General features: G+C 50.9%; 1 protein-coding gene across 1 annotated transcript in view; it reads right to left on the reverse strand.

Annotated features, from left to right (window-relative positions):
• Positions 1 to 8,969, reverse strand: part of LOC144720012 (mechanosensitive cation channel TMEM63B-like) — a 49,084-nt gene extending 40,115 nt beyond the window's left edge. The window contains exon 1 of the mRNA XM_078596428.1: positions 7,914 to 8,969. The gene's annotated coding sequence lies outside the window, so the exon portion shown is untranslated. The remainder of the gene's footprint in view (positions 1 to 7,913) is intronic.
• Positions 8,970 to 13,077: the final 4,108 nt, after the last annotated feature.

Below are 13,077 nucleotides of genomic sequence, written 5' to 3' on the forward strand. Positions count from 1 at the left end.
ATCGTTCCACCGATGTAAAGTTAAAGATCATTATAGGCATCATCATTAGCATCTTCAGCACTGATGCATCTCATGGAAGGTCTTATGGCCTCTATGAGGGTTGTGTACAAATAGATGGATTTGTGAATGGGGTGGCGTTTTTTCATTCCGTCATTAACATTTCTTCTCCACAGCGATGCTCAATGTCACCGCGTCTGTGTTACGGTGGCCTGCTGGTGGGAAGTCGCACAATCGAGATAAATTGTTAACACGGCACAGAGAAGGGTCTGTCCAGCCACTTTGCACAAACGAAACAACGTACTGCTTGATGTTAAGGGGCCGTCCATAAATGACGTCACGCGATTTTAGACAATTTTTGACCCCCCCCCCCCCATCGTCACACATCGTCACAAATGTCTGACCCCCCTCCCCCCTAGGTTCGTGATGCCATTTATGGACGGCCCCAATGCCATCGCTTCCATAACTTCCCATTTCGAGACAAAGATCGCCCGTATAGCCTCAACAAAACTTTTGGGCAAGCCCTGTTTAGCGAGGCCGGCACAGCACACAAGAGGGTGGGTGGACAGCAACACGCTCGGCCGCCTTTGTCTCCCTTGTGGCGATAGTTACACACCGCACCAGGTACGCATTTGATGCCGAGTCCACCTAGAGGAGGCGGCCCATGATCGGTTCAAATAATCGTAACTGCTGTTGGATTCGTAGCACAGCACGCTAACCGCTGCATCACCGCTCCCCAATGCACACACAGACACGCACACTACTCTCAATGCGCACCACAATATTTAATTATGTATCGAATTCACTACTTTTACAACTTCCCACTGCTTCGCTGTACACGGGTGGCGAGTAATGGCAACCTGTCAAACAGGGATCGGCAATCGACATGCACTGGGCATGGGGTAGTACAGCAAATATGTTACTGTCGGATCCGTGTGGATTTTTTTTTTTAGGATCCACCGCTCGTATAGGATTTGGCCAAACAGCCCAACATCTCAAAAGGAAAAAAAAAACACAAAGTCTTCCCCTATCCAATATCAATCGGCTGTCCTGAGCCAGTGGTGGAAGTTCGACATTCAAGCGACGGGGCCAAGTATATCTCGAGTGCAACCACCGTGAACGTCCCACAAAGTGGTCACCGATGTTATCAAACCCCGGAAAAGGAATGACATTTCTGAGCAGATCCTTGACTTTGAATTCAAATCAAACCAAGGGAGCTGGGAGCGAGAGAGAGAGAGAGAGCTATGAGGGGGAGGTAGATTGATGGAGGGGGGGGGAAGCTGGGAGAAGGGAGCTGGGAGATGGAGCTGAGGGCAAGACGGAGCGTGGAGGAGAATGGAGCTGGGAGTGAGATGGGAGTGAGAGGGAGCTGGGTGGGAGACGGAGCTGTGTGGAGAATGGAGCTGGGAGCGAGAGGGAGCTGTGTGGGAGATGCAGCTATGTGGGAGATGGAGTTGTGTGGGAGATGGAGCTGTGTGGGAGAGGGAGCTGGGAGCGAGAGGGAGCTGGGAGGAGAAATGAGCTGGGAGTGAGAGGGAGATGGAAGCGGAGGGGAAGGGGGAGCTGGGGAGCTGGGAGAGCGGTGGACCCATCCCCGCAGTCGCACTGTATGAAGAGCGCAGTCAGCGACAATCATCGCGGAGTGCGCGCGTCAGCGAGAGCCCCAACACATCCCAGAGCCACGACGCGATCCAGCAGCAGAACCATCAGCACGTTGGGGACACACAGACACACACACACACAGACACACACATACAGGCACACACACAGACACACATACACAGACAAACATATATACATACATACAAAGACACACACACATACAGACACACACATACAGACATACAGACACACACACATACACACACATAGACACACACAGACACACACACATACAGACACACACACACATACAGACACAAAAACATATACACACAGACTTGCACACACATACAGACACACATATACAAAGACACACACACATACAAAGACACACACACATACACACACAGACACACACACATACAGACACACACATATACACACAGACTTGCACACACATACAGACAGACAAACACGGTCACAAAAACAAATATCTCACCCACATACAGTACACACACAAACTCACTTGCGCACACCCATACACAACAAAGACAAAGCCCCCCCGCCACCCCCGTATAGCCTTTGCCAATGTAGGGGCAAGTGCTGTATTAGCGAGCACATATTAAGCCATCACGGTGCACGTGGGGGTGAGTTACCAACACCACGCCCGGCCGCCTTTGTCTCCCCAGTGCTGATGTTTTATTTCTCTCCTCTCACACAACACCGGGTACTCCTTGCAAGGCCGAGTCAACCTCGGGGAAGGCCACGGACTGGTCCAGACAACCGTCTCTGTTGTTCACCATGAGTGTTCATCTCCCTCGGGAGATGGGAACATTGGGTGCAATAATGTCTGGTTCCTGGATTGTGGATAGCCGCACCTTGTCGTCTAGTGGTAGTGCCTTACGCCGACATTCCCCACTTGCAAGACCAGCCTCCCCAGCAGCTGTTCCGAAAATTATTGAGCGAAAAATCCAGCTCTGCGTACATACCAGACCCAAGCGCGACATGCCATGCGGGTATTACTTGCCATAGGAGCTCGCTAACAGCACTTTCCACAACGGTATGTGAAGGACACACACACACACACTGTGTGGACCTTTGTGTGTGCACGTGAAGTTATTTGTCACGGCGTCACGTCAAGTTTCACAATCTCTCTGTGCTGGGTTTTGACGAAGGAGCATCGCTGCGTTGGTGGTGCAACCATGAGAACCCCTCCCCCCCCCCCCATATCACTGAGTGACGGACAGAAGATCAAAGATTCACCCGTACAGCCTGGATAGACTGTTGGGGCAAGTGCTGTTATGAACGCCGGCACGGTACTCGGTCGGCGGGGGTGTTGACACACCGCACCAGGTACTCATTTGAGGCCGAGTCGACCTAGGGGAAGCCCAGGATCAGTTCTGATCATTCGTCACCGGTGTTGGTCGTGGGAGGGAATTGAACTCGGGTCGCCCGGTTCGCAGCGCAGCGCTCACCGCAATAGCCCCCCCCCCTCGCATCACCACCTCTCACCCAGCTACTCGTGACCCCACGACTCGCTCAACTCATTGCGAAACGAGATTCTAATTTTACATTTCACGCTCAGATGCGAGCGACACTATTTGTCGAGGAAAACAGCTATCCCCACCCAAGTCACGGGACCGCTCCCTCGGGCATCGCTGTCACAACGGTGGCGATCACGCATTGGTTTTCATTTATTTGTTTATTTTGTGCCAAGAATTGTTGAAAATATGTTGCCTTCTTGTTTTTTCTCTTAGCTCGTGTCACGCGCGCGACGGAGAATCCATTGGGGAAACCACCACCTCGTGTTCGCGTGCGGGCTCACAGACGTGGATACCACACATCCTTTCAAAGTGATCCTTTGAACCTTACAGCAAGGGAGTGGCAGGAAAAACTAAGTGGGTTTTACCAACTTTAATATTTTTTGTTTTCGCAGTCATTGTGGTGGCTGGGCTAGAACCATGAACTCACGACACCAGAACACCCAGTTTCATGACAAGCGGCAGAAATTGGGATTTGAACTCAGCATGTTGTGGGCTCCAGCTCATCGTTCTGACCTAAGCCACCCACGGGACCTCGCTCCTTCAAAATATTCTGAACACCTCCAAGTTTGAGTCAGCTGCCTCACTTTAGTCAACTATTCGTATGTCCAAACATTTACATAGACGATTAGCTCCGTAACAATTGATGTCCATGCATGCACGTAGCATGATGCGCGTGGGAATTGACGTTTTACGATTCATGTCACCCTTGCACTTATGTCTAACGGAGATAAGACCAAATATTATGGAAACGACACAAACATAATCTCTCCTTCAATCTAATCGTAACCTCTCATCGAAACTCCAGCTCTAAAGACACCACCCCAACCACGATTGGTACCACACTCACAGCCACCGCCACACACAGACACCGATCAATGGCAAGCCACGACAACAACCGCCATCACCACCACTTTCAACACTTACCACCAGAACCAGAACCATTATAGACACCAACAAAACTGCTACTACTGACGACACAACCACTAATGGCACCACCATGGCCATCAGAGCCAAAGACCCCCCCCCCCAGTAAACTCCTCGGCCGGCCGACTTTGTCTCCCCAGTGGTGATGATAACACATCGCACCGGGTAGTCATTTGAGGCTACGGCGACAGAGGGGAGGCCCAGGACCGGTTCAGAATCGAAACTCGGGTCGCCGGGTTCGTAGCACGGGGCGCTAACTGCTACGCCACCGCTCCCCACAACGCTGATCAATGATGGTTGGTGAATGGGGGGAGGGGGGTGAGGTCCATGACCAGTTCGGATATAATTTGCCAGCGATGTTAGCCATGGCCAGGAATCGAACTCCCGTTACGTTATGGACATGCGGTAGATTGGACTCTTGCAGCGTTAGGATGTGGCCGATGTGGGGAAACGAGCGCTGGGGCTGGAGATTCAAAAAGACAAAAATGAAACGAAACTAAAAAATAAAAAGTATATTTTTTCCCATAAAACAAAACCCGAGAACGTGAACAACAATGACTTGACACATGAATGCACTCGCTGCTTACAAATAACCCCACGGTCTTCCTGCCGATCTGTGAGCTGCATCGCTCAGCACCCCTTCTAGGTTAAGGGTCAAGCCAAAATAAATAAACCGTTGTTCCAAAATTCATAAAATTAAGCGACGGGCGTCGCAGTATACACAGCATAATACAAACGACACAAACAAAACCTATTCCTCAATCAAATTGTAACCTCGAATGGAAACTCCATCACCACTAAAGACACCACCACAACCACTATTGGTACCACGATCACCGCCACCATCACACACAGACACCGACCAATGCAAGCCACTGCTACAGCCACCATCACTTTCAACGCTTACCACCATAACCAGTACCACTACAGACAGCAACACGGTCACTGCATCGCGTGGCGCTTTCAGATGCGCTTCCGCGGCCGTCTGGAACGCTCTTCCTTCCTATATTACGACGCCACTGGGAGTTGTGCACTTTTAAATCCAGATTGAAAACTAATTTCTTTAGAACAGTTTTTTGTGTTTCGTTTGTAATTCATTCTCCCCGCATCTCCGATTAGCACGTTTGGCTACGCACGGTGCGAAAGAAGTTCAACGTACATGCGTACTACTGGCGCCACAACCACTCGTGGCACCACCAAAGCCGATGTCCAATCCCATCGTTGCTCGTTCTGTTTACCGGTTCACATAGCGGTGACATCACAGCGGTGCTCCCCCTCCATACGCTCGGACCTCGAGCGGTGGGGGAGGTCGCCCCTCCCCCCACCATCCCCCTTCCACCCTCAATTCGTCCACTCAAGATGTTGGTGTCTGACACTTTGTTTTCAAAACTGTTTACATCCCCCAATAAAATCAACCTGTTCTAAACTGTAGCACGCGCATGTGTTGAAGCGTCAAATGAGAGCATCTGGTAAACCAGAAATATTTGTTCATCAGGGCTGGCACTGCTGATCATCCGCGGAAAGGCGAAGTCAGTCCACAGTTTAAGTGTCTAAATAAATGCCCCTGGTTCGCACAAGTCTGGAAACCCATTAGGTGGATAGACTAGAAGAACATTGATCCTGATGTGGAAATACCAAACATAAGGTAATAAGGCGATGTTATTACTCAGTGATGCAATTGTCAAACACCCCATTGCAGAACTCCTGAAAACTCAATGAGGCTTTGATGGATAAAGACATTGCTATGTATAGCCATTGCATACGGGCAAGAGATACAAGATTATATTCCAAAATACTAGCACTCTAAAATTGATCTCGAGCCCATTCAGCGATGTTCAGCTTGAGAGGGCCATGGATGTACGATGGGAATTGTTGCCACGAACATGGTTGTTTGACCATACTTCACCAAGCTGATCAATGCGGGTTGGTGAAGGGAGGTTGTGCCCAGGAGCGGTTCAGGTATCATTCGCCGCTGATGTTAGCCGTGGCCCAGAACGGAACTCAGGTGTTATTACCATCTGCGATATGGGAACACTCACTCATTAGCAAGCACATCAACGCGTTCTGGCCGTCAGACTCGAAGATCTGAACCCAGCAAGGGAGTCTCGATTTATGGCATTAATAACCGATACCATTAAATATTTACCACGTCCATTTGTTCTACTTTCTATCTGGGGTTCCGGAGCGTTGGTGCAATGGTTAAGTACATCCGCTGCTATGTCGCCGGCGACTTGCATTCGATGATCGGGCACGTGTAACAACAACAACAACAGCTTGCAGAGTGTCGATCATCCAAACCGATGCTGGGCACCCTCCTCTCATCGTCAACCAGCTCTGACCGGCGTGGTGAAGGATGGTCAAGCAATCCCCGCATAAGTGGGGCAGGGCGGCCTTCATCCAGCAGTGTATTGACCGGGGGCTGTGAATTGTAGAGGTGCTATTGTTGGTGTTGCTGGTGTTATTACTTGCTCTGTTGCTGGGGCATCGAATCATCGTGTAGCTGTCTGCACGACGGCACGGAACACCGGGCAGGCGGTTGCGTAACGAACACCTCACACGACATTGCGAAAACACCACTCACCACCACAACTCCGAGCGAGCGGGTGAATGAGAAGTGGATGGGTGAGAGGGTAAATGGATGGGGTGACAGGGGTGAGTGGGCGAGTGAGTGAATGCGTGAATGAGAAGTGGATGGGTGAGAGGGTGAATGGATGGGGTGACAGGGTGAGTGGGCGAGTGAGTGAATGCGTGAATGAGAAGTGGATGGGTGAGAGGGTGAATGGATGGGGTGACAGGGTGAGTGGGCGAGTGAGTGAATGCGTGAATGAGAAGTGGATGGGTGAGAGGGTGAATGGATGGGGTGACAGGGTGAGTGGGCGAGTGAGTGAATGCGTGAATGAGAAGTGGATGGGTGAGAGGGTGAATGGATGGGGTGACAGTGTGACTGGGCGAGTGAGTGAATGCGTGAATGAGAAGTGGATGGGTGAGAGGGTGAATGGATGGGGTGACAGGGGTGAGTGGGCGAGTGAGTGAATGCGTGAATGAGAAGTGGATGGGTGAGAGGGTGAATGGATGGGGTGACAGGGTGACTGGGCGAGTGAGTGAATGAGTGAATGAGAAGTGGATGGGTGAGGGGGTGAGGGGATGGGGTGACAGGGTGAGTGGGTCGGTGAGTGGGTGAGTGAATATGTGGATGGGTGAGAGAGTGAGTGGATGGGGTGACAGGGTGGGTGAGTGGGTGAGTGGATAAGTGAACACGTGAATGGGTGAGAGGTTGAGTGAATGGGGTGACAGGGTGAGTGAGTGAATACGTGGATGGGTGACTGGGTGAGTGGGTGAGTGGATGGGGTGACAGGGTGAGTGAGTGAATACGTGGATGGGTGAGAGGTTGAGTGGATGAGGTGACAGGGTGAGTGAGTGAATACGTGGATGGGTGAGTGGATGGGGTGACAGGGTTAGTGAGTTAGCGAATACGTGGATGGGTGAGTGGGTGAGTGGATGGGGTGACAGGGTTAGTGAGTGAGCGAATACGTGGATGGGTGAGTGGGTGAGTGGATGGGGTGACAGGGTGAGTGAGTGAATACGTGAATGGATGAGAGGGTGAGTGGATGGGGTGACAGGGCGAGTGGATGCGAGGGTGAATGAATGGAAGGGTGAAAGCAGTGTGGGTGACAGCAGTGTACGTGAATGAGCGCGCGAGGAAGTTCGTGTTTGTACGGTGAGAGAAGACTTACACCGCCATCCCTAGTCTGCTCACCTTCTCATCCGCTCACCTCACTCACTCATCCACTCACTCACCCGCGCACTCAAAAGTCACCCACTCCGCCTTCTCAGCCACCCACTTACCTGTGCAGCTGCTCGAATGCGCGGCGGTGACTTGAGCTTGGGAGTAAATCTCGGGGGCTACTTCCACGAGGTGAGCTCAGGTGAGATCAAGTGCGTTCGCTCCGCCTATCTCCCTCTCTCTGCGGTCCTCTTTCGCGTCTCTGCCTCTGTGCTTTCCCTCCGTCTTCTACGGGTTTCTCTCTCACTCTCTGTGTGTACGAATGCGATCTTCACTCTGCGTCTCTTTCGCTTCTCTCCTCTCCCCGCGTGGTTGTGTGCGCGCGTGTGCGTCGCTGCGCTCTCTGTGTCACCTCTGGTTCCGTCTCGTCTCACCGACTCTCTGGTTGTCTCTGGCTAATGTCTCTTTCTTGCTACGTGCCTCTCTCTCTCTCTCTCCCCGTGGCTCTCTCTCGCTTCGTCTTGCCTCTCTCTCTCTCTGTCTTGTCTCTCTCTCTCCCCGTGGCTCTCTCTCGCTTCGTCTTGCCTCTCTCTCTCTCTGTCTTGTCTCTCTCTCTCCCCGTGGCTCTCACTCGCAGCTTGCCCGGCTCTGCTCTTGCGCGTTACGCAGCTTCAAACTTTTCCGCAATATGACGTGGCCCAAGCCTCGCCTCCTCCCTCCCTCCCTCGCATGTGTCTGCCCGAGGCGGCGAGAGGGGGGAGGAGAGGGAGGGGAGAGCCCTGGGACAGGCGTGGGGAGGTTTTAACGTGAGACGGAGGGAAGCGAGGTAGGAGAGGCGATAGACAAGAGGGGGGTGAGGGAGGGAGATAATAGGATAGAAGGCAGGGAGATGGACGAGACAGAGAGGGGATTGGGGGGGCGGTGTAGATGAGAGATGGGAGACAGAGACGGGAGATAGAAGAGGAAACAACGAGGTGGGGGAGGGGGCCCACCAGAATCGGTGCCCCCCCCCCACACATAAACTAAACACTCGTACCCCTTTAATACCCCCCACTGATCAACGCGGTGAAGTGGGCCTATACTGTAGGAATCCGATGACCTATTAAGCTCTTTTTCACAGATGTCCTAGTAGAGGGATTTTAAGGGGTGAGGCTGTAATGTAATTATCCTCAAATGCAAAAAACTATCCTAAAGCCCCCACCAGCGCCTTAATTTTTGTGTCAATTATATCGGGTGTGTTTCGTTATTTTCGGGGATACATTTATTTTTTGTGAAAGCCCCCCCGCCCACTCCCCCACGGAGTAGAGAAGATCAACGTTGGGGTCTTTACAACAACAGCAGAAACTATTCTCATGTCACGCTGGGAATCTTGCAGAGGGGAACCTGGGGGGGGGGGGGGGTTCAGGTGTTTTCTTTTTAGCCGCCCCTGGTTCAACCGGGTTGTCAAGTTTAGCCAGTTTTAATATCGTCTCAGCTCGGTCACCAGCTCTCAATAATACTAATAATTTAAATTTATAAAGCGCCCTTAAACTAATCGTTGTCCATCATCGGCCTTGGTCAATCCACTGCTGGATGAAGGCCTCCACAAATTGCCACGGTTCTGCCACGATCCTGCGATGCCACTAGACAGCCGAGTGAGAGAGAGAGCTGCAGTATTATTCAGTGATATTGACCACGGTGATTCTCTTCACGGCGTAACAACAAATAAAATCGGGTAATTTGCTACTTGCGTGTTTTTATTTAATTTTGTCATTTGTGAGCAAAGACAAGAAGGTAATAACGACAGCCAGCAACACACGCAGACACACACGCAGACACACACACAGACAGACACACACAGACAGACACACACACATAGACACACACACATACACACACACACAAAGACACACACACACACACAGACACACACAGACACACACATAGACACACACAGAGACACACACATACACAGACACACACACACACACAGACACACACACAGACAGAGACACACACAAACACACACACACAGAGACACACACAGACATACACAAACACCGTCACCGCTCAACGTGTTCGCCGGGCCGCACACTCTCCAGAGTGTAAGACGTCTCCCCCCCCCTCAACTGCCCCCCCCTCAACCTACCCCCCCCTCCCTCAACCTGCCCACCCCTCAACCTGCCCCCCACCCCTCAATCTACCCCCCTCCCTCAACCTGCCCCCCCTGTCCGAGTATTTTAAAGCAAAACTTCGGGTTGCGTCTCACGATCCGGTCGCCGTGTGTGAGAGAGAGCGCAGACTCACATCGCTTCATGGACGCGTGGGGCTGAGTCTTACTGAATACAATAACCCGTCAACCACTCATCAGTGCCCGACCTTATCACAGACCAATTTAGACCCCATTGGTCACCCCGTGCCCCTTCTAAATCTCAACGTTCATCCTACAAAGTCCCATCGCAAGGGAGAAACGCAACACAAATAGACAAAATAAAATTGTTGGCCGTATTGAAACGGCTGTACGCCGTATGAACCTGAAAACTCATTTTCCCTGTACAAGAATACGGGGTAAACCGTATGGGTTGACACGATGTGGAACTCGGTAACCATCACGAACCGGGCCGTTCGGACACTCGGCGGCAGTCGCTTTTATCTTCCCGAGAATGATTCCGATGCCCTCCATCTGATGTGATTCTTATTTTTGTCCACCGCGTGATGCAGAAGGGGGTTGAACCTCAACACCCTTCACCCCCCCCCCCCACCGTGGCTGCGTCTTGTAAATCCGAATAATACGGCGAGTTCTGCACCTACTAAGCAAGACACCTACCAATGGAATCATCGATTCGTCCATTGAAATGCGGCTCCTCTATGCATCGAATTGCGCTTGGCCGCCGATTGTTTTAAGTCGTTCACGCCGTCCGTCCGCTGAGTTCGTGTGGTCCCTACGCAGCAGCTGGTGGCCGCTACGATGCCCACGACAACGCTAACCAACACCATCAATTCTCGAGTCTCGGCGTGGTTGGGCAAAATAGCGGTGCGCATCTTAACGCGGTTGGAAACTATTGCGCAACGTTCTGTGGGTGTTGATGTCACCATCGCCCGCTGGTGTTATTGATCCCGGCCTTTAATGGGCTTTCGAGCGAGAGAGCCACGCTATTCGCACAATCAACACGCCACGCGCGAAGCTCCCACGTTTGGACCGATCGAGACGGTTGGGGGCAAATGCTGATGGCGAGCACCTATCAAGGCCGGGACGTTACACTAGGTGTGGGAGAGAGGGGCGTGGGGTGGCTGGCACCAGCACCATCCCCGGCCGCCTTTGTCTTCCCAAACACGACATGACGACATCAGTCCGGGTGCAGGAGGAGCGAGCCCTTTGGGGGGGGGGGGGTGGCAGGTGCCGCGTGGATCGTTGGATCGCAGAGAGAGGGATGGAGGGATGACGACGACGACGTTAGGGAGGCCTTCATCCAGCAGTGGATAGAACATGGCTACTGCTGCTGGCTGATGAAGGTTGCGCTAGGCAATTTGTCGGTGCCGTTTTGTTCAGGTGAAGGACAGACCGCGCATTGTGAAGCACATTCCAATAATCATACACGGTACTGCATGGGCTGGTATGAGTTCAACGTCCGTAGATTTGTCATATAGTGCAGAGAAAATAACACGTCAACAACAATTGCCTCGAAATTATGCGTACAATAAAAACAATAAAGCAACAATATAACTGCTTTGGTTACAAAGGAACGCCGTAATGAACCTCGAGGCTCGTTATCTGGATGTATTCTTCTCAATTCTGGTCTTCACCAAACGCTGCTTTAATAACCTTTGCAATGACTCGTCTTCAGTCCATTAACAGATATCGATTCGATGAACGATGCCTCTTATGTAAAAGCCTCCCGTGTTTTTTTTCTTGCGTCTAAGAAACGTCTGTTTTGAATTAGACGGATACAAAATAAATTTCGATCTTGACGCACGCGAATATCACGCGAGTCACGATCATTATTTGTCCCATGGCAGAAGCCCCACTCGTGCCAGGCCGTGACATCGCCAGACCTGACAACATCACAGGCCATTGCTCAGTCTGTGGATTAACTGTGCAGCCCTGTCCGACCCTGGAGTCCAGAACGGGCAGCCTCGCGTCACTTGCGTCTGTTCCGCCCTTTGAAGATCGGCGACGCGTGGGAAGCGTTACGCAAGACGAGGCCGCTGTCCATACCAAAGACCCTGTTCGCAAAGCGGTTATGCAACGCCGATGGTGTCCTCTAGCCGTCATGGAAAGCTGGCCCCGGTTACACGTCGGCGCACCTTTGGACAGAGGAGGATGCAGAGCGCGCTGGAAGAAAAAAAAAACACTTTTCAAAAATGACAAATTCCCGTGAATTACACTATGAGATCTCTTTTACCAGTGGCAAAATATAATGGTAGGTTTTTACCCTTTTAACTGGTACAAAACTGACACCTTTATTCAAGGCATCATGCTTGCAATGACCACAACACAAGTAGTCAATAAAGCAAACAAAAAGAAGCAACTCTGATAAGGATAATAATATGCACTGTCCTTGAAGTTGATTGGCCCACACCCGAGACGGCTTTCTTTAGAGCCTAGTCCCCATTGGTGTAGGGCCAGATGACACCAGAAGGCGTACAACTCAAAAACAGTGCAATATCAGAGTATTGAGAGTTCGGGGTAAACATTTACACTATGAGATCTCTTTTACCAGTGGCAAAATATAATGGTAGGTTTTTACCCTTTTAACTGGTACAAAACTGACACCTTTATTCAAGGCATCATGCTTGCAATGACCACAACACAAGTAGTCAATAAAGCAAACAAAAAGAAGTTGTACGCCTTCTGGTGTCATCTGGCCCTACACCAATGGGGACTAGGCTCTAAAGAAAGCCGTCTCGGGTGTGGGCCAATCAACTTCAAGGACAGTGCATATTATTATCCTTATCAGAGTTGCTTCTTTTTGTTTGCTTTATTGACTACTTGTGTTGTGGTCATTGCAAGCATGATGCCTTGAATAAAGGTGTCAGTTTTGTACCAGTTAAAAGGGTAAAAACCTACCATTATATTTTGCCACTGGTAAAAGAGATCTCATAGTGTAAATGTTTACCCCGAACTCTCAATACTCTGATATTGCACTGTTTTTGAGTTGTACGCCTTCTGGTGTCATCTGGCCCTACACCAATGGGGACTAGGCTCTAAAGAAAGCCGTCTCGGGTGTGGGCCAATCAACTTCAAGGACAGTGCATATTATTATCCTTATCAGAGTTGCTTCTTTTTGTTTGCTTTATTGACTACTT

The sequence above is a fragment of the Lampetra planeri genome, chromosome 7 (assembly GCF_965212315.1).
Source record: "Lampetra planeri chromosome 7, kcLamPlan1.2.h2, whole genome shotgun sequence".
NCBI lineage: Eukaryota > Metazoa > Chordata > Hyperoartia > Petromyzontiformes > Petromyzontidae > Lampetra > Lampetra planeri.